At 32.0% G+C, this 24,031-nt stretch overlaps 1 pseudogene; it reads right to left on the bottom strand.

Annotated features, from left to right (window-relative positions):
* The window catches only part of LOC134372722 (protein VAC14 homolog), a 39,242-nt pseudogene extending 20,855 nt beyond the window's left edge, over positions 1–18,387 (bottom strand).
* Positions 18,388–24,031: the final 5,644 nt, after the last annotated feature.

Genomic DNA, 24,031 nt, shown 5'->3' on the forward strand with positions numbered 1-24,031 from the left:
GGGCAGAAAATTGGCAGGTGCAAATAAGGCTCCAGCTAGTTTCATATTGTATTTACAATCAGTTATCATAGGTTAAAATGTCCGTGGTGCATAGAGAACCAGGCACACAACTTCTGTTGAGTAATGGTAGCTAAATGAGTGATTTCCAACATAGCATGAATTTACTTCTCCAGCTTAATGTTGCAATAATTTCTCCCAATATTTGCAAAATGTGTACACATGGATTATTAGGGATCATTCTGTTTGTGTCTTATTTTGTACTTGCATAAAGTTTGAAATTTTGAATATATATTTTTTGTATCTAAAGTTCTAATAACAGCATATAATTTCTCATACTAATAAAAATTGGTAGTTAGGAAATAAATATTTCTGTACAGCTAACTTGAGAGAAGAAAAAGAGGAGGAGGAGGAGGAGGAAGAGGAGGTGGCCACTCCTCAATTTCAAAGGCTGTTTTATGGGATCTGTATAGCATATTGCCACGACTTTTAATTTTTGAAAATAGCAAATAGCTATTTGCCTATCTAATTTGACGTAAAATAGAATAATTTTTTGATATGCTTTGGATTTTCTTAGGATGTGTATGTACTGCCTGGCAAATCACGTCCCAGACATATAGCAACCACCAGCAAATACAGCCTAATGTCACATGATTACACAGAACACAAACGTTATACTGTTTGTCCAAATATTTTTTTTAAATAAGGAATTTCCATCTCAGTGAAAGGAAAGTAAGAATAGTTTTATAAAAAATTCAGAGTGGACAACATTTCCACAATATGTAGCAACTTTTTTGAAAGCTCCTGGAACACAAATTAACTCTGCATATCTCTATATTTGCTCTGTTCTTTCAAACAAAGAGCCCAGATAATCTTGTCTTTGAAGAAGAAGAGTGGGAAATAAATATGAGAGGAGTATGAAATAAATAATAAATAGATAAGTGACTGTTGAATAAAACAATTAGTTTTGCCCCAGGCTTCTGCAATAGCTTATGAATTCTTACTAGCATTAGTTTACAGTGGTAACTTTAGGATATAATAGGAAATTGAATCTTATATAGGCAATGAAACAGATGATCAAATTCACAAGGGATTGTGTCAGGCTTTTTCCAGTACTAAAGAAACATATTAATCCTTGTCACTGTTTTCAGAAACGCTGTGACAGAAATAAACCTGTACTGTAACTTGGCCCTTTTAATGAGCTTCTGGAGTGTGGGCTTTCCACTCAGCACCTGAAAAACACAACAAAACACCTTTTATATTAAATATGTGAGGTTTGCTGCTGGCTAAATTTGTACACAGAAGTCTATAAACCAGTGCTCAGCCAGCTGGGAAGCAAGAAAGCAAATTCAGATTCTGCCATGAACTTCACAGACCAATTATCTACTTGGAATCATGGGAGTTTAACAAACAAATACCAGCCCCTGCTGAGCCTTTTCAGGCCAGCAGCTTATGGGTGATTCAGTTGCATCCGAGGCTTTTAGACTGATCAATTCTTAATCACAAAGCGCAAAAATTATTCTCAGACTCATGTCAGTTTCTTTGGACACCTTTGTTAACAATCTGCTTCAAATCATTTTTTTAAAAGAAACTGCAGACACTGTTTTTATTGACTCCCCACTTGCAAAATGTTTATAGCTTGTTAATTTATATTTACCCCTTTACTTTTGCCTGCAAATCAACATCACTTAGCACAGTTTGGTTACACTTTGTCCAAAGGAAATTACAGAAGCCTGCTATGGGGCTAAAATGAAGGAAAGCTGCGGAAAATCAATACACTGCTGATTAAACAGATCGTAGCAAATTCACGGCTGTATGCTACAGCATGAAGACATCAGTGTGATGCCTATCTAGCAGTTAATGTGCTTTCAGTCAGGTGAAGAAAATTTCAGAATAAGGCAAAATCACTCAGAAAAACAAGAACTACCTCACACAAGAATGCACGTGCTTTATGAAACCTACGTTTTGTGTAAGGTAGAATTTCACTTGGGGAATTAATGGGATGCTTTTATTTTAAGAAATAAAATAATGTTGTATCTCTGTTGTGACATTTACTCTGAGTAATATGAAAGGAACTAATGACAATGCAAGATACTTGCTATTTGCTACCATGAGTCAAGTTTGGTTTTTTTCTTTTTATGAAATCTTAGGGTTATAGACATTTTCTTGTATAATCTTAAGCTGGCAATTTGGCAATAATCAAATGACTGAAAAGTAGATTATTTGTACAGCATGGCTAAAAGTAATCATGATATCCAGTGAAAACATTCTAAGCAATTCAGAAAGTATCATTTTATTTCCCATTTTAGAGCTGAAGAATGAACATGAAATAAATAAATAAATGCAGCTCATACATAATTAATTTATAAAATGTATTGAGAATGCATAATATGAACACAGCATGGTTGTAAAGACCAACATTTGTTTTTAAATCAAAGACAAAGGCAACATTTGCGTTTCAGGGAGGATTTGAGGTTCCCAGATTAAAGCAAAGGTACTCTTGAAGCATAAACCCTCTTTTCATGCTACCCAGTTCTTCGGTTCTGCAAATCTAATACTCTATGAACTGTAGGAAAATATTTATGTCCTAAGACTTGTTAACATATGGCACCTCCTTTAATTCAAATCAGAGGATTGTATTGCACTGTACTGAGTGTGAACTAAGGAAATGAGAAACAACAACAAAAAGTTTAAATATTTTTTTTTTTGAAAAATGGAATTAGAAAAAATGTTATCTCAACCTCTTGCTAAGTTTTTTGTTTGACATACACGTTTATCTATTTATCTATTATCTAACTCTTTACCAAGAGTTTTGTGTTCTGTTTTATTTTTTAAGCTTCATACACTAAGGTAAAGTTGTGGTTCTACTTACCATTCTTCTTTCAGGATAATTATAGATTTAACATGTTATGGTATTCTGGCAGATAAATTTTAGTAGTAAATCCTTATACTAAAAAATATACTTGGAAAAATTATGTTCTATACACAAGAGCCAATTTAAGTCTCAATCTCTGTTGTTTTTAATTCTCTCTTTTTCAAAATACCAAAGTCTTTCAAATGGTAACATGGTTAAGTTCTTTGCCAAATTCCATGTGTTAAAATGAAGGTGTTTTTGAGTCATCAAAGCTTATAAAAAGACCTTTAACAAGTAAACAGCTTTTCTCTCTCTCTTTTTTTTTTTTCCAAACTGGAAGATGTGGTATAAGAAAACACATTCATGGACACCATATGTGAACCAGGTCTCATCTCAAGATTCTGAGATTCTTGAAAATTCCTAGAAAATGAGGGATTTAAATTTATAGTCTGAAGAGGTCTGCTCATTTACACTATTTTCATACATAATGTATACATGAATATATGTGTATGTATGTATAAAACTCAAACTGTCATGCTTAGATTATTCATTTTAAAAAATATTTGATAATCATGTTTAGGGAAAAAAACTACATGGCGTCTCCAACAGTTTAGAAACATGAAAACTAATTATTACTACAATATTTCTATTTTAATATAAATAGTAATATTACTTTCTTGTATTGTGATAAACTATTTATTAACTTTTTTCACATATAAGTTTTCAAAATATGATATCACTCATATTCAATGATATATGCTTTTGCGACACTAAGAGAGTAAACCAATGGATATCAGTGGAAAGAACAAGTATTTTAGAAAATATGAGAAAAAATGCCTATAATTGAAATCCTATTGGTTTCCTAGGTTAATCGTACCCTTGAGTGTAATTTCAGATTTTTCTTTCTTTGTGGTATCAAAGAAAAACTAAATTGAAGTGACATATTAGAATAGAAAGAGATAATGAAAGAAGGAAAGACTTCTAAACAAAAAATATTGTTTGTCTCACAATTCATGTAGATATTTTCAAATTTTTATAATTCTATAAAGTTAACAATGGCTGTTTGTAAATATGCTTTATTTTGCTTAAAATCCATACACTGCATAAATCTGAGAGTTGGCAGGGTTTTAATACCCTTTGGTAGAAACTTACTTTTTCTTATTAACACATGGTAATTTATCACCATTAAGTATGTGATCCCTCTGGAAAAAAATTGATTCATATTGCTCTCTAGACTATAATTTCAGTATTCATGATATTAATCTTTAATTAAATTATAGTTATTTTAAGAAATGTATATCCTTAATTAAATTATACCATGCATATAAAGAAGAAATGACTATGGCACGATTAAAACATGTTTAAAAATATACTACTGAATTTTGAATGCTGTCTGTCATCTCCAAAGTATGACTAACGAGGCTTCAGAAATTACTAGAAAGTCAACTGAAAAATTGCCAGGTGAGACCATTTGGCTCTTTAAAGAACTATGCATTAAAATTTTGGACACTTTCTCTATTAAATTTAAATATACTTCTTATAGTATATACAGTATTACATTTCTAAATTAATTTCCCTACTCCCATTTGTTAAAGAATTTCACTCCATGTGAAAAGCAAAGTCTCACTAGATGTGAATTTTACACTGTGCTAGATCAATCCCAATACCAGTAAATGGATATTATTAAACAGCATGGGGTAGTGCAAACTGGGAAAGAAAACTTGTAGTGTGCTGCCTTTGAGCAGACCTGGCTTGCATGCTGTGACAGGGCAATTGTCGACATGCTTTTTCATGCCAATCTGCAGCTTTTTCAACTCTAGATGCTATGGCAACCAGGGTTTAACAGACTAAGCAGCTAACAAGCTTCCCTGATGGAATTGTCTGGTTGTGTGATTGCCTTGTCTTAGGGAAAATATAAAATAGAATGAAGACGCTTGTGGACATTTGTCAAACTGATTATAATTTGGACAGTTGAATCATAATTGTCTGTTGTGTACTGTACAGTAGTGACATGTGCTATTTTCCACGTTCCTTGCAGAGCACACCCTTGCATTCCCGCATAGGCTACGTTTCCCTTGGGAACAATGGGTCCTGGTTGCTGTGGGTTTGGTGCAACATGGCAGTCCACATCTCACACCAGATTATCTGGGGAAGAACAGAATGGTGAACAGCTCTATTTTTTTCTCTTTGAAAAGACTTGTGTTTGATTGGAGCTATATTTGTATGAAATATAATGAACACAAGTTGATGTAAAAAGATATTTCTCTTTTGTAAAATGTTCATGTTCATAGCGTAAGTTGTAGATCAAAATATGCAGGTGAATTAATTTGTTATTTATGATTGGGCATAATTTTAGTTCTTTGGGAATATTGATTTTTTAAATTTGCAACCACTTAAACATGTATTTGTGTCACCAATCATATGCATAATTTAAAACACTGAGAAAATAATCAAGCTTCTCTGATGGAATGGTCTTGTTCTAATATTGCCTTGTCCTATTGAAAATGAATAAAAGATACTCTTTTTACTATTTTAAATTATTAAAAGTCTACTAATAAAATTTAGCAATCTTTAAACAGTCAAAGACATTTTATTTTCAAGATCATTTTATACCAAACTTTAGTTTTTTTCTTAGTAAGAATACATCTTTTTAAAAATTAAAATATTTAGAACAAACATTTCAAATGAAATGTGAATTATTGTACACCAAAATCTGAGTTTCCGTTTTATGGATAGACATTTTAAATAAAATGAACTATTTTGCAAGACAACTATTTTATACAATGTTGTGAGATAGATCATTTCTTACTTTAAAAAATCCCAGTGGTATGTCTTGATTATAAAAACTTAAGAATATTTTTAGAAGGTTCTGAACTAGTTGAGGTGTGTTAAGTATAAGTTGATGTTAGGAAGATTTTAGCTAGTGCTTGGACTTCATAGATAGGTACAAATGATTTCATTATCCTCACATCCTGGCCATATCTCACTAACCAGAGTTCTGCTGTTTTTCTGTTTTCTTATTTAAATTTTAAAATACTTCAAATTGATGCCCTTCATTTGAGACACCAAGACCTCCAGAAAAGTAGAGTTCCTTCCCCTATTCATTTCAGTAGAATGGATCTCAGTCCAAGTTACCTTCCAAAAATCTTCAATGTCATATACAATGACATATCTAGATAGTGCAGTTCCTAGAATGGGCCCATGTCTAGTTTGAGAGCCCTATTTTTTTTTCTCTCAAACAAAAAGGTTTCAAAGAGAGAACACCTTTTTCTATGATGAGTGGCATATGCAGGAAGGGTGAGAAATGAAATTGGAAACATTTTGCTTGCTGTATAAAGAACCTTCTCTATATTAAGTTGTAAATATCTTATTGCAGAGTTATAGTGTACCAGAATTAATAAGCTAAGAATTACTGCCAAAAAAGCTTTATTTTATATTAACATGAATAATTTTTCATAAAAAATAGCTTTTAATTACTGGTCTTTTGTTCTATTCCTGTCTTAGTTTTGAAATTAGAAATTTTTTATTAGTCACCTCTATGCCTGTCACTTTCCTGTTGTCAGCTAGTGTTGCACCAGAGAGACCTCTCTGTTTCTTTTATTTCCCTGAAGAATATAACTTCTTCCCTACCCAATAGGGAGCTTAATGGAGTCATATGTTAAATTAATATCATCTAAAGTTAAGGAAAATCATAAGAATGAGAATGTGGACTCTGATTTTTCTTTTGAATATCAAGGCTGCCTACAGATTAGGAGAACATATATATGATATATTTTATCTTTGAATTCATTAAAACCCCTGTTATTCAATAGACTCAAACTCAGAATGTGATTTATAGTACCTACTTTGGAGTTTAAAGAGCAATGCCTGAAATCAAAGGAACGCTTTCAGTTGCCACAGAGCAGAGGTGAGAATCAGGGTGTTTTATATTAGTTCAATGAAAATTTTCCAGAGTATAAGGAAATTAGAGTTGAAGGTGAAAGTATTTGCTTTTTGTTTAGAAAGTAAAAGAAAATTTAAAAGGTGACATTTAACTAATTACTAAGTTTCAGCAAAGTTGGGAGGTCACTGTGCCTTTGCAAAACATTTTAAATCTATAAAATGTGCATTATAACCATGATTTGTAATTATTACCTATTATCTAAAATAGGCAAATATCGATAACCCCATTTTAAAGCTTAAAATAAAACAAAACTTGAGTTTATGGGTTTACTCAAGAGGTTGCCTAATTATTAAAAGAAGCAAAAATGAATCTTTACCTTTTTTTCTTTCTTTTCTATAATTCTTCTTCTCTTTTTTTGCCAAGACTTTTATTACTTTATCTGTTTGGCAACATTAAGGTCAAATCTCCATTTTAAAAGGCACCATAAAGCTACACCATTAATACAATCTCCTGCAATGGCTTTTTGGTGAAAAATCTCATCCTAACCTCTATTAAATTTCATTAAAGCCCCAAATAACCTCATTTACAATGAAAGTCATTAATATTTTAGTACAAATTAGTTGAAAGAATTATCATCTTGGTAATATCACCAAAGTTCCACTTGGAGTTGGGCAAAGGACTATCTCCGACTCCCCACTCAGCGACAGATTTCTGTGCAAAATTCACAACCTGAGGGAGCAGGGGGTATGGTAGAGAAAGGCATCAATAATGGTAGCTTGCCATCTCCTTCAAGTGACTTATGGGTACCTTAGCTCCGTGAGGTGAGCAGAAATTAGAAATAGAAGGGAAAACTGTTCCTGGAAACAAGTGAAGCACCTCCTTGAGAATGCCAGAGGGGGGCTTTGAGGAAAAGATTAAGTGTACAACAAAATTTATACACTAGGCCCTAGCGACAGTGTATTTGCAAAAGTGTGACCATTCGTGTAGCTGCAGGCAGGTGAAATGATGCTGTTTAAATTTTGACTGATTTTTCCCATTTTCCCGTAAGATATAGTTGGACTGGGGTGATTTTCACTTAAGTTACTACACCTCCATCTACCAGGTGAGGATACCACTATATTGTGGACAGTTGTGACTTTCAAAATTTCTGATTGTTTCATATTTTCTCAAAAATAAGCGACAATGCATATTTTAAGCTGATTTTGTTTTTGTGCAAAATTCTTCGTAGAACCAAACTTTCTGAAAAACATTGTGTGGAGAAAAGTTATTGTTATTTTCCTTGAGTTTAGAGTGATTACTCCTAGGGTGTCTGTAAGCTTTCTTTGTTACTCAGTGCCCCTTGGCCTCTTGGCAGGTTCTCTCAAGCACAGAAATCTCCACCCACATGGAAAGGTTTAGATATCACTGGAACTAAGTGATTGGGTCATGGATCTTGTGAGAGAGAGCCTGCACAGTGCTTAGTACAATTGGAGTGATCTTGGAAGAGATGGCAGTAGGAGAGTTGGGGAGAGAGGCGACTGGGCTAGAGGCACGGTCACTCTGGGGTAAGACCAAAGAAGTTGCTATAAGCCTCTTTTTTCCTTTCAAGCCTTTCTATTCAGATTGGCTTCAAAATGATTAAATTATAAATCTGCATCCAGATTTAGAAATACTGAAGCAGTCTTTGACATTTCTAGCTCTGAAATTCAACTACGTACAACATTAGGCTTCTTTCTGAGATTCCTCTCTCTTTCAAGGGACTAGGAGATAAAAATAAAAATTTTCCTTCCTATTCCTAAAATAGCTCACAAAAAAATCATGGTGAATTATTTTAAAATATTACCAGGAATTAATAATGGTATTGTTTTTTTACTTTTAAAACTATTTTTTCCTCTTAAGAACAAAAGCAAAATAAACGTTAATAATAATAATAGTATTAATAATAATCATGTTAATGAAAATAGCTAACATTTATTTAATATTTACTATAGTTCAGGTTCTCCTTTAATCATTTTTATGTACTATCTCAATTAATCATCCAACAATCCTAAGAGATAGGTACTATTATTTGCATTATAAGGATGATGAAACTGAGGTGTAGAGAAGTTACTGATTTGCCTGATGTCACATATCCAATATGTTTGAAACAGCATTTTAACCCAGGCTTTCTGACTCCAGAATCAGAACTCTTAACTCTCAGTATCTTCTCTTAGTACTTTAAGAAAAGTTCAAATCCTATGTACTGATAGCTAGATTTTATTATTTCCATTTTTTACCAATATTACACTTAATGGAGTTTGACTCCTGACATATCTGATTGCATGTCCTTGATGTCTATATTCACATACAACACTTTTCTGAGTTCTAAACAAAATAAAGGTCAGAAATTCATTCCTAAAATTTTATCAATATGATTATAATTCTGTATTATGGAGTGATAATTCCATCTTTTGAGTGCCCACTAAGCCATCACATACCTTATAATGTGATGTACTGAGAAGGACATAACATCGCTTTAGTTTTATTTTTGCCAAAAAAGCATAACCTCAATATAATTATAAGAAAACATCTGATGTACGCAAATTGAGGAACTTTATAAAAAATAACTAGCATGAATTCTTCAAAATGGTCAAGAACATGAAAAGCAAAGAAACACAAAGGAAATGTCACAGATTGAAGGACCCTAAAGACAAATGACAATATATTGGATCGTAGGCCAGAAAAAAGGGTGTTAGTGGAAAACTGGTAAAATTCTAGTAAGTTCTGTGTATTAGTTAATGATACGGTATTATTATCATTTTCCTGGTTTTAATAATTGCATTATGGTTATAAAACATGTTATAAAAGTGTTCTGAGAAAACATGTTCAATGTGCATCAAGGTTAGTTAGTTCCAGGGGTCTGAAAAGCAATATCATGTCAGTTGAAGTCATTAATTATTTTAGGCAAGCTAGTGTCTGTCCAAATTGAAATAAATACTGTATGTGACAACGCGCGCACACACACACACACACGCACACGCACACGCACACGCACACGCACACACACACACACACACACACACACACACACACACACACTGGTGTACCACTCCCAGCTCCCCCACTCTTTGGGGATGGGGGATTGTTAAGAAAGGACACTCATGATGACCTCATGATTTTCCTTTCATGCTGTCTTCCCTTCTTTGCTTCTTCCCCTAGGGATGGAAGGGATTTCTATTTTCCCATCAGGAAGGGACTAACATTGTTCTTCCTCCTTTGTTAAGTGGCATTATTTTAACCTTTACTTAGGTAAAAGTATCAGAAGTATTGCAGAGAAAGAAACTCATACATGAATACCTCTCAAGATGCCCATGAGGGTCTTAATAATGTTACCCCCAGCATACTTACAGACCACTGGGTATATTTTAATGCCTGATTATCCATGCTCTCAGGTTTGTTCCCAGCAGTTTGACATTATCTTCCTGGTTACACTGAGGGTGAGGTTGATATCTTATATATTATTTGTATCACAATAGCATGAACGAAACACCAACTAGTCAATGCATATTATGGTGATTGTTTGAAGTACACTAATCATGAATCACTTTGAGAACAGTATTAAAGAAATGCGGTGGAGTGATCTATGAATAGCAAAGTTCATGATTCTTCTTCCTGCTTGTTTTTGAAAGTTTTGTCAGTCCTATAAAGTTTGTCCATAGAGAAACTTAAGTTTGCCACTTTGCCTTTCTGTACCAGCTATAGAAAATCATCATACATACCGTCTACCGAAGGAGCATACATATAAATAACTTCAAGATCTTCTATGAAAGATGACAAATAAAATATATGTTGTAATTTGAGGGCATCTGATTGAAAAAGCTATTCGTGACCTGTAACTTAATGCTTCAAGAAATTCTTGAAGGAAACACTTTTTCTGTCATAAGAATTCTATCTCCATTATTTGAAATGTTAGCAATTTAAAGACCTTCTTATTTAAGACTAAGATGGAATCAAAAGATGAGTGTGGGCAACTGGAGTAATATCTGTCAAGATTTAATAGTGGAATGTAACTCGTACAATATTAGAGTTTGTTGAGAAATCAAAGCCTTAGAGTCAAAGGCATAGGCATTTTGGCAGGTACAGAAAAAGTAAAAGGTGCTGTTTACCTTGAAAATATCATAATTTAATTTTCTATTTTTTACGTATGTTTAGTCATACCTTTTAAACTATGATTTTGTGTGTGTGTGTGTGTGTGTGTGTTGATATGCTAAGATTGGACTTGTATCTTTTTTACAGAATTATATTTTTCGGTATTATTCAAAAACATATATTCATAGTGAACAAAAATGGTAAAAAGTGATTTAATTCATTAGAAAAAAGAGGACAGCTCATCCTGAAAGTGTCAGCTGCTTTTACCAACAGTCTTGAGTAGACTGCTGTTTTTGTAAAAACTTTTCTGTCTTTTATTCACTATTTTGTCATAGATGAGAAATAGTGTTTTGGGTTTTTTTTCAATTTTTCTTATTTTTCGGAGTTGCAGATTACCATAAATATAACTTTGAAAAACTTAATTTAGGGTAAATAGTTGCAATTTGGATACGTATTAAATCTTAAAAGAAAATACAATTAACTTGTTAATTTCTTGTGAAATTCTTTTGCCCATTTATGTGTGTGTGGTCATGCTTAAGAAAAAAACCTTTTTCTTAGCATTACTGGGTATTCCCCACCTATGAGAACTGCAGTGTCAATCCCAGAACAGTTTATCTGTCCTACAGCTGGTAACCAACTGAATATCCGTTGAATAATATTTTCTTATTAAGTGTTACAATAGAAACTTTGCTAGTATTATGTTTACAGACAAACAGGAAAAGATGGATTGTTACTGTTTCGAGGTGACAATATAGAATGGAGTTATGATTTAACTGAATAGGGACATGTTTGGGTGGGAGCAGAGTCTGAAAAACAATCAATTTTTCAGTATATTACTACCATGCACAAATAAACCTTTGTGTCCCTTGATCAAGGAGTTTATACTCAAGATGGAAACAAGTATTGAAAAATAATGTAATTTATACAATGTAATGATGATAATGTATTATGATAGCTAACATGTACTAACAGCTTACTATGTGCCAGACACTATGTTATTTTCATACATTATCTTATCTATTTTTATATAGTACTAATATAACACAAAAGCTGCTTTCAAAGAGTTCTCTGAAACAAGTGAGTTTGTTTCATGATTTTTTTACTGCTAATATGAGAAACCATAAATATATATTTTCAATGTAATTCTTTTATATGATGAGTGTTTTAAGTTATCCATTCTGCATTTGAGAATTAGGTTCTGATCTTCAGTGAATCTGCTCAAAATTGAATTCATCCTTGTACTCTTAAAAATTATTTTTAGAATTAATAGATTAAAATACTTTTCATATACAAGAAATAAATAAAAGAATATATTACTATTGGGTCAAAATTTGGAGGGAAAAAAGTACATGAAAGTCTATGTTCATGGTATATAAGTCCCCCAAATAAACTTTACTCAACATATAAAAAAATCAAATGAAAGTTTAATGAATAAACTATAAATAACAGCATCAATACCTTCATTTGCAATAATGGCAAGAATAGTAGAAATGTGCTTTATATTCCTAAAACCCCTTTAATTTCACTAGGTTTAGTCATCCTGTCTCAAACATTAAGAATTTGTATGCTTTCTTCAGTTATGGTTTTTATATAAGCTTCCATTTGATTGTTATTAAACTATATATTTTATATCATATACTATGTAAATTTACATACAATTATAAGCAACAATGATTGGTTTTAATTTTAAAGCTTTCTTGTGAGGTAAGATTTACAATTGTACACTTTATAATATGAAAATAGTTGTGTGATATTACAAATATCAAAATTCTCCTTTCAAATAAAATTATTTCCCTGCACTATCTACTCAACTCAGTATGTTATTTCCTAGTTAGTTTGAAATTGTTAACAAAAATGTACTGAATTAAATAGATTTCTAAGTTACCTTGATAAACGATAGATTTTAATAGGTAGGAGATGATGAAGGAAAGCATGTTAAAAATAACTAGTTTGTATTGAGTGCTTAATACGTGCCAGACACTGTTCAAAGCACTTAATATGGATTATTACAGTTAAACTCAACCTTCTGTGGTAGTTAATATCATTACCATCTCCATCTCAGAAGAGAAGGTGTTTTGAGAGGTCAAGCAATTTTCCAAAGGCCACACAGCACAAATGCTAAGCATGATTTAAATGTAGGTATCCTGGCTCTAGAGAGCATGCTGAAATATCAACACCTTACTGAATATATGCAAGATTAATGTCATTTTAGGGCTCAGATTAAATATACTAATCAAGTTTTCTACAGAAAATCTCAGCTTGTGTTACAGTGATGTGGAGAGCAACATAAAGCTGTGGGTAGATACTAACAAGGTTGAAAATTTATTTCTAACAAGTTGCATTCACACCAAATAGAGACACTTTTTCCATCAGTAGACAAATAGCTTTAGGGCAACTGTTCAAAATGAGAGTTTCAGTGAAATGGGCATGGGATAAACTAGGCTGAGTGACTCTTAGCAAACTCCAGAGGTGCAGAATTCAGGTTGACTTTAGTGTATAGGACATCCCAGAAGTCAAAATAATCTGCATTCCTCCCCAGATTTGGGCCAGCCTGCTTTAGACTAGACCAACCAAAGCACTGGGAAATCCTTGATGGACATTTCAGGTAAATGAATTTTAGACCAATTTCTTGGAAATAGTGTGGTGTCTTGAATTGTATTCAAAATGTATAACACCATGCTAGTACCTCCTTTAAGTGATTTCTCTGCTCATATTGTCACATTTTGCTCTTCAGTGTTTCTTGCCTAAAACCAGTTGATATGAATCTGAATAATACAAACAACTTCAAAATGTAATTTGTTTACATTAATAATTCATGCACTGCAAGTGTGTCTGAAAAGTCTACAAAGAAAGGTAAGTTAGCAACAAGTTTTTAGGTTTAGGGACTCAACAACATGATAAATATCTATTGAAAGTTTCTAGTTATATACTTAAAAATATAGTAGAATTCCCCAGTGATGCAGTCTAATCTCTAGGTATTGGCTCCTGGTTTAATTGAGAATATAAATTCAGGTTCATTGCATTTCAGGCCAAATGTCTGGTCTTCTCTTTTGAGAACAGGACTAGAAAGAGTCATCTCACTTGGTTAAACCTAAATGGTAGTAATGGAGAATGGACATTTAATGGTGAGAAGTGGAAAGTGGAAACCTGCTTAAGTCCTACTCTAGGAGGAGATTTCATAAACACACTTCAAGGATTGCATGCTGAAGAGTCTAAAGTACGTTAAAGTCCAGTGATAAAAGATATTGAAAAGTCTTTGGCTGCTTCTTTATTTGTGAAAAATGGGACTTCCCAATATACACACTCCTCCCAAATAAGTTTTTCTTTGTTTCTTAATTAGTTGGAATTAATTAATACTGCCATGAAATATATTCTTAGTCAAAATTAGGGAGATAGACATATTCTCATATTTTGAGATTGATATTAAAAATTATTAAATTAAAAAACATTTTAACATTACAATTTTCTTTAAAATGTTAGTCTCTCAATACCAAGAATTATTTATTTTTTATTCAGTTATGTTGTACATAACCCGTTACATTTTATACTAATTAATAAACATGTTAGCAAAGGCAAAAGGAAAGAAGTACCTAATATTACCTTCATCTTCCATATTTTCATTGAAAATATGAGTCAATTTCATAATATTTATATGAACCATTTTGAGAAAGACATCTTGAAGTTTGTAAGTGACATGTAAATTCATTATGGAATAGTTTTTTAACAGGAAGTTTTGTTTCTCAATTATGTTTCTTTCTGGCACAAAGAGTCAAGTGGGTTCTTTTTGAGAACTACTGTCTATATATATATATATACACACTAAGGAAAAAAAGCTTGATGTTTAAAATACAAATTAAAAAGTAGCTAATATAGAATTAAAAATGGTTGGTTTTGTTAGAACCAGAGCAATTCAATCAATCAGTCAGTCAACAAACATCTGTGATACATACACTATGTTCCAGGCTCTGTGTGCGCTGATAGGAATTAGAATAATCTGGGAAAGACATGGTCCTTGCCTTTGTGCAATTGACACTATGTCTGACTATTTGATTTATTTTGCCACATGTATTCTTTCTAGAAAGAGTAAAAAAAAAGGATTTGTATGTCTTATACTACACAACTGTTTAGTAAATGTATACTGTAAAAGCACCTGAGACTTTCAGATTACACATCTTTAGGCATACTGGTGCCATTAGAAGGGCTGAAATTATGCAAACTTCTTACAGAACGTTTTATATTTTTGAGACATAGACGGTTAATATGTGAAGATAATTTACATCATTTGAAAAGTCCACTTGTACTTGATTTTCTGAAGTAGCATAGTGTGCAATGAGCCTGTGAGGCATCAATGTTCCTGGTGATAGAGAAGAGTATCATAATTGTGCACTAAGGGAATTTGGTGTGTATTTAGATGATGTGGTTGATTTCTTGGGTTTTTGTGAACATTTGTGGAATAATTGGTTTTATTTAATAAATCTATTTATGAAAATAGCCCCTGATGCACACTAGTTCTTATTAAAAGAATTTTTCTCCTAGATTACACGTGTAAAGCATCAAACTACCAATTAATATAATTTGTTTAGAGCTATTCTATTTTGTGTACATCAAGGCATTAGCTATCAAAGGTGAATGGTAAAATATCCAGCCAAAAATGGGTTGTATGGCTATCCCAACAACTTAAACAAAGGGAGTAAGAGAGAACACATGTGTTACATTTACCCAGATTTTTCCTTTAACTGAAGCTTTTAAACTAAGATTGATAGAAAACAGTGTTTAGAAAGAAATAATGCATACTGATTTATATAAAATGCTGTTCGCTGTATTTTTCTTTTTGTATAAGCTTTAATGAATAGATATGCCTTTTTATTTTGTGGTACCCTACCATTAAATGATACCATCATTTTTTTTTCTGCCTAAATAAATTCAAATTCTTTTCACCTACTATCTGTACAGAAAGATTTGAGACATTATTCCTAATTGAGATTTTTACTGAGTATCTTTTAAAGATAAATTTGTTTTATTCTTTCACCTACTATTTAAAAGGATTTTCACATTTTTATCTTCTAAAGGAATTGTCAATGAGAAACTAAAACTGCATAGACTATACATTAAAATCACTTTAGTTTTTAAGCTGTCATGAACTGTTTCAAAAAATGCAAAGTTGCTATTGTTTAATGTCTGTCATTTTATAATGCTTTAGAAGTTATCTATCCTGTAAAATTATTAACTGATGCTAAAATTGCCTTGTAAGTATTAGGACAATAGCAATTTTGTAACAGCTGGGACACTGCCAATGTAAGATAAGTACATTTTGCTCTGTAGATTCATAAAGTGCTTTGAAATGGTTTGTAACTGATGGATGGATGCATTTTCTAAGTGTAGAAAGCAATATTTTGTAGAAGGAAATGGCTTGAAAGCTGACACACATGCATGCAAATGCCATTCTCTTCAGTAAGTAATTTGCTTTTTCTTTCAAAAGCATAAATGGCATAGTTAGACACATTATTTTGTATATTGCACATAACAATACAAGATGCACAAAAACAGCAAGTACAAAACATTTCATATTGATAGAAGAACCCATGGCTGCGGTATATGATTAGCATAAATGTATACACACTGAGGTAATGCCTTCAGGATTAAAAAGTGAAACTGAAAAGAAATGGGAAAGTTCTACTAAACTTTAGGAAATGACAACATTTATTATGCTTTCCCTCTTTTAATTTAATTTTGCTACTTGATTGGAATGCTGTGAATCTCATTTTAAATGGATATATTTTCCTTAAACCATATTAATCATGATGCCAGTGCAAGGTTATGAACCTATCATAATCTTATGCATACCTGCTTAGAATGGTTAACATATTTTGGCTTTTTTTTTTTAATCAACAATATCTTTTCCTACGTGAAAAGTGTTCATATAGAACTAGATTTTATCCAGACAAAAATTATTCTGTGACCTAAATTGGATGTTTAATTTTTTGAAAAAATGTAATTACCGATATAGCCCCAGTACCTAGAAAAGACTGGCAGAGAGTATGTAACCAATAAATATTTGTATTATAAATTCCTGAAAGCATTTACAAGAAAGACCAAGTTTGAATTCAATAGTCTTTCAGAGACACCTGATTTAAGACTTAGCAGCTCCCTACTTGTTAAAGAACATGGGTTTTAGACCCAAGTTGGATAAGTTGAGTCCCAATATAAACACTTCTTAGCTGTGTGAACTTGGGCCAGTCTTTTAACTTTTCCAAGCTTCAGTTTCCTGTTATACATAATGAAGAAAGTAACATCTGTTTTTCAGGGTTGTCAAGAGGAGTAAATCTATATAAAGTGCTTTTGCACAGTGTCTGGCACTTAGCTCTTCGTAAATTATAGCTTTTGTTTGTGATATTAGTATTGTCACATCTACACCATTATCCACATTATTATTTTGTTTGCTGTATCACTATAGAGTGATCTCAGTTTTTAAAAATGTCTTCAGGTTCTTCCTTGATTTGGACATTTTCCACGAGAATCACTTACACACACTCCACTCATAAATGGTAAATGATTACAATCAGAGAGGAAACCATACCCTCACACTTAAACATGTTTTTACTTTTATTTTGTTCAAGCAATACTTGACTCTTTGATACGTATTTCATTTAACATGTTCAAAGGAAATGCAGAAATGAATAGAACTACTGGTTTGGGCAGTCTTTTGGATAACACCAAGGCAAAACTTCCAATTTGTATTTTGAAATGTACCATTTGTTGGATATTTTTCTCAAAGATTAGGTACTAAGTCATGTGAACAACTTTGGTTCCAATGGTCAGCAGACAATTTTATGCAGCATGAATTAATTGATTAATTAGTGAAATTCCCTACCTTCTCAAAAGGTATATTCATTACTTACCTGGAAGATTTTGTCACAAGGACATAGCAGAGAAATGCTTTTAGGCCACAGATGTTTACCTCTGTCTATTTCCACTTGAGGAGAACTCTGATGAGACTCCTTAATTGGAAAGATTTTGTGATAAGAATGGAAACAAATGTCTGTCTTTTGGCTGAAAATCTTACTGGCAAATTGTGAACATTTCTAATTTTATGGATTTTTTGAAACATGTAGCTTATTAAATAGATACATCAATTCAGGCTTTAAAACTTTACCTTTTATTTTATTCATACATTTTCACATTTTACTTTGCTGTGCCTTTAACTCTTGGTGGGAAAGTCTGTGCTTATGCACATAGTTTTTATTTAGCGCTGTGCCACTTGGTGATTATGATATTGCTTGTGTTCATTATAAAAGTTCTCTTCCAAATCCTCTGGGAGAAAGAATAATACAAATGAATTTTCCTGACTATCTTCATATCAGATGGGGATCATATATATTTCATTACCATAAGCCTGAAGCTCCTCAGGAAATATCAAAGGTGATATGTAGGGAAATATCAAAGTGTTACATACCTGACTATGGTCCTGGAGATAGGGCCTCATTCCATTTTTACTCTCTCGCTGGTACGGATTCACTGAGGAATAATGTGCTTTTCTGCTAGTCATCTTCCTCAATTTGAGAAAATTTTTCCAATAGAGAAAGATTACATTCCTCTCAGTAGCTTTTTAGACTTTTTATCTCAAAAGCTTGCCACTTACAAGCCAGTCTTCTTAGATATTTATATATTATAACTAGCCATAGGCAGGCTTTTCGCACAGTTCTCCTATTATTGATACTTTTTATATTCTATCATCTTGTGGACAAATCTACTGGAACAGCATGAATTTGTTCACACCTTTTCTTTACCTGAGTCCATGGCCTGGAAATGCTTTTGGGATAAACTATAAGAACATGATATAAACCTTTAGCTATTGATGCTTATGTAAAACCTTTTACCACCCTATGAGCAAATGCCGGTAAGAAGCTTAATAGCAGATGTTCTAGTAAGATAAACCAGTTATCTTAAATGGCAATATCTAGTAAGGTAAACCAGTTTTATGCTCTGCCATCCCTTCTCTTTAATTTGTCATATGAATTAATACCACTTTTGTATGAGTTGGATAAATGACTTTGTTATGGACAACAGAAAGATAAACATTCTTTTATATGTGGTTCATGAAATTTTGATTATTTACAGAGCTACAAATGTGAAGAACTCTTGACTTAGAAACTGCTCTGTATTTACTTTTTTAAAAAAAGCTTTAAGAAATGTAGTGCCACAAACAAAAATGGAAAATAACCTCCAACATTTAACTAATATATAGCCAACCCTTTATTTTTACTCAAAAATATTTCTTGAAAATCTTCTCTTATTATTGCACATAGTTTTACTTCATTCTTTTTCACTGGTGCTCAGTGTTTCATAGTGCAGATAGGTGATCATTTATTTGCCACCCCACTATTGATGGCCATTAGGGTTATTTGCCATCTTGTGCTAAAATGCTCCAATGAACACCTCATACATGTCCTCTTGTGTAGGTGTGTGGATTTTTCTTTAGTTTGAATAAAAAAGTTTGCTAGGTTGTGTAGATTGTGCCAAACCAATCTTCCAGTTTATGCTCTCACACTTAGTGTAACTCAATACTTATTTCCCCATCTTTTAGCCAGACTGAATATCATCAATGTTTTAATTCTTGCCAACCTGATGATGAGTTAGGACAGCTTCTCTCTTTATGGTTTTATCATATATTTCCCTGTTTACCATGAGTTTGGTTATCTTTTAAGTTTATGCTTATTCTTTTGTGAATTTCCTGTTAACAACATTTGCATATTTTTCTATGTTAATTATCTTTTTTCTTTCCATTTGTAGGGTGGCCTGTTATTCAATTGTATATCTTTATTATGTGATTATATTTCTTTTCAACTTTGATAAAATGTGGTGTCCTGTTCAACCATATAGACTGTCTTTAACTTGCAAGGTAGAATTGAATTCTATGCATTTCAAAACTTATCTAAAGCTTGGTTTCTGATAAAATATTTTTGGAAACTTGTGTTAAATATTTAGCTTGTCCAATCATTTCTGGACACTTTAAACTTTATTTCTGTATTATGCCAGTCTTTCAGAGATTTCTACACAGGTTGCAATTTTTTGGCCACCAACATCTGAATTGAGGGCAATTATTTTTTAAAAAGTCTTATAAAAGGTATTGTTTTGATGTTATAATTAATAACACTTGTATGAAAATAATGACTGTTTATTCTATAACAATTTTTAAGTTTATGATCACCAACAGGAGAACTATTTCTCAAATCTTGTTACAAGAAATAGATACATATTTTTGAAATAACTTCTTTAAAAATTACTATCCACTATATAGTTTGTTTCTTTCTTTGCACTGGCTGCCAGAAAGCTCAGCAAAAAATTTATAGTCCATCAGAAGATAGGTTCAAAGCAATCATCCACACTCCAAATATATTTCATAAAGTTCTGTATACTTTATTATTTCTGTATGCTTATTTTTCCTATGACTTAATCTTCTTCCTTGTTTTAAAACTATATACTATATGCAATTATATATAATTATAAGTATATGCAATTATAAATTATGCAAAATTTTTGGAAATTATTTGTATATAGATAAATAGATACAATCTGCTTTTAAACAGATGTTCTAGTGAAATTCATATTCTATTGTGCCAAAGATTTAAAGCTTTGAGCTCCTGTTTAAATTTTATCAGATTTAAAGGATATAAAGGAAGAAAATACCTTTAAATACTAAACAGAAAATATTATAAAATAAGTGATAATTTTCTTCTCCATACACTTAGAAAACTTACCCTTTAATAACATGTTAGTAAGGGAATAAAAAAGTATGTCCAAGGTTTATGTTCATTGAAGTTATGAAATATTAGCTAAAAATCATTTTGTTATGGAGCTATTTTTTTTATAAAATACATTAGACCAGTTATCATTTTAAAGATAAGTTAATATTTTATGTGTAAAGGTATAAAAATAACTTAATAAATAATTTTAAAATAATGATTTGCGTTGATATGAAAGAATTAGATTTTATGATTAGTTACTATAGATGGTTGTTCTGCATTGAATTTTTTTCCCCAAAATGACATGTTCAGGCCCTGGACTTCAGTACTTGTGAATGCAACCTTATTTAGAAACAGGGCCTTTGTGGATTTAATCATGTTGGGATAAAGTCATACTGGATTGGAATGGACTTTACTCCAAAGACAGGGGTCCTTATAAGAAGAGGAAATTTGGGCACAGGTACAGGGAGAACACTATGTGACTACAGAGGGTAGAATTAAAAGTGCTGCTTCCACAAGCCAATAAATGCCAAGGATTCCAATCACCAGGAGCTAAAAAGAGGCAAGGCAAGATCCTCCCCTAAAGCCTTTTTAACCTGAAGCCATTGGAGAGGGCATGGGCCCTGCCAACACCTTCAATTTGGACTCCTAGCCTCGAAAATTGTGAAACAATAAATTTCTGTTGCTTTGAGCAATCCAAGTTTGCAGTAATTTGTTATGGCAGTCCTAGGAAACTAATACAGTGGTCATTATTTCTGGACAGAATTACCTTACATTCTAATGTCTAAGAGTGAATGTAGCAGGGCCAGTAATATTTTATCTTCCCCATTTTGTTTCTGTAAGGGAGATTGTAAAAGATGTCTGTAAATGATAAGAGTAAACTTGAATTTTGATGTACACAAATGTCAGACAGGAAATTTAAAAGTAAGGAAGTTTGAAGAAGAAAATTTATTTCAGAAGTAAGTGTCAAAAGAGCTTCAATATTCAAACTATAAAGAATATATTAGAAAATGTCTACAAATTCAGGTCATGAGAGAATATCTGATCCTTATAAACAAGGGTTAATTGTCATATCTTTTAAAGTAGGTAATGTAAGTCCCAGTGCAAATAAGAATTTTGTCCACAATGTGACAAAAATAATTTTCCTTATTTGTCTATTCGTAGCTCTTTATTGACATTTTTTAAATTGCCAAAGCTGCTCTTTACTTTCAATTGACTGTCTTAAGAGATTATTATATCTTTCACTGAATCATTAAGGTCCAAAAAGCTGCCATGGGCCATTCTCTAATTAAATGTTATAAATGCAATTTTACTGTTACTTAAGTAAGGAACTGCATTGTCTTATGACTGACAACATCAATATTTGAATAACCCTAATTACTTCTGAAAGATTGATGCTATTGGGCTTTTAAAGAAACTAATTTAAAGAAGCATGAATCTCTCACTGGCTACTAGAGTATGTTGGTAGCTATCAACAAGAAAATAAATAGTATGGATTAATTAGGTTTTTATTTTCAGGATGTAGAGGATATCGCAGTCTTTTGTCATCATATGTAGCTACCTTGGATAGATGATCTTGTCATTCGTAAGCATGGAATTTATGTGTCCAAGACTGTTTCTATTTCCCTAAAAAATTATGTAAGATGTGCCATAATTGTACTTTGCCTCAGGTACTTTTAACTTTTTCTTCACAATGCATCTCAGCCATAAAACTCATTAATCAAATTAGATGGGAGAAGACAAGTTTCCCATGGCTTGATCTTAACTTGTATTCAGAATGATTAATCATTGCACAACAGGGGTAAGGTCATTGGAAACATGTCATTCTCATAGTCCACCATTTAAGTTCAAAGAGAAGTAATAGCAAAGTAATGGTCTGGCAAGAAGACCTTTAAAAGTGATTCAATAGTAAGAAGATAATACATTTTCTCTAGAGTCAATCAATACGTTTTCTTTTTTCTTTGGAAATTCTAGCTATTTTTTTCTACTGAGATATTTATCATATATAAAAGTTTTACATATATATATATAATTTATTAATGTAGTTTTTCATAATCCCTCAGGAGGAAGTTTTGTTATAAAAATGATTAAAGTACATGTTATCTTATATTTTACATTTGTGTAGCACTTAAAGATTTCAAAGTGCTAATCAAATCATTCTATTCCCAAATTTGATGGTTTCTTTTTCTTTTTCTTTTTCTGGGGAGATCTAAGAGTAAGATTCATAGTTGAGAAATAATTTTGAATAGACATTACATGGATCACAGTCTGAATTATTTAAAATCTCTGATACAATAAGATAAATAATAAATCAAAATCTAAAGATGATACACTTAAGATCTGTGCAAAATGCATAGATAAAATATTATATGTAAATTTAACTTCAATTAAAAGAACCTACACATGAAGATTTATCAATTCTCTGTTTTTACCAAAATTTTAATATGCAAAGGTAAGGGACTAAATTTACAAATATTATTTATTACTTATTCCCATCAAATACTTTAGAAATGATGATCTGATTTCCTTGCAGGGCATGTCATTCTGAAATAATAAATTGAGACATTTGCTCACAAAATAGCAATTACTGCAATTATTCTCATGGAGAGATCCAGGAATATAAGAAACTTTGTAATGTGGAACTTCATACTTCTCTAACTTCATTTTTACTCTCTCTTCCTCTCTGTTCTTCCATATTACCAAACTACATTCTTACATTCATTTATTCTTTTATTCTTTCTACATTTGTCACATGCCATAACATCACAAAGAAACCATGTCTTCAAAAACTCATCTTTTAGGCGCTCTCTCCTTCCCCTTCACCACTGAAATTGCAGTCCAATCTTCTCCTTGTTACCAGATTCAGGGGTACACTTCTCAGTCTGTATTTTATTTTATCTCTCAGCAAAATTAAATGCGAATGACCCTCACCCCAACCTTTTGAAAAAAAAAAATTGTTCTTCCTGTTACACTACTGTGTCCTGATTTTTCTTTTGCCCATTTCTTCTCACTTTCTGCTAGTTCCTTCACCTCTTTTGAAATATTTGGTGACTTCTACTTCTCAACTGTAATAGCTTCATCTTGGGACTCCTATTATCTATCCACGCACTTTGAAGACAGACGTAAGATTTGCATTCAAATCTCAGCCATAAGACATTGGCAAGTAGCTTAACACTTTTGTGTTTCAGTTTTATCATCTGGAAAATGGGAGTATTTCATGATAAGCATAGCTAACACTTATAAAGCACCTAATAAGTGCCAGGCACTGTTCTAAGCATTTTGTTTATATTTTTAATTTAATACAATAATTCTATGAAGTAGATACTACTATTACTCCCATTTTCCAGTAGTATCTACTTCATAGAATTATTGTATTAAATTAAAAATATAAACAAAATGCTTAGAACAGTGCCTGGCACTTATTAGGTGCTTTATAAGTGTTAGCTA

Source organism: Cynocephalus volans, chromosome 3 (genome assembly GCF_027409185.1).
Source record: "Cynocephalus volans isolate mCynVol1 chromosome 3, mCynVol1.pri, whole genome shotgun sequence".
In the NCBI taxonomy this organism is placed as follows: domain Eukaryota; kingdom Metazoa; phylum Chordata; class Mammalia; order Dermoptera; family Cynocephalidae; genus Cynocephalus; species Cynocephalus volans.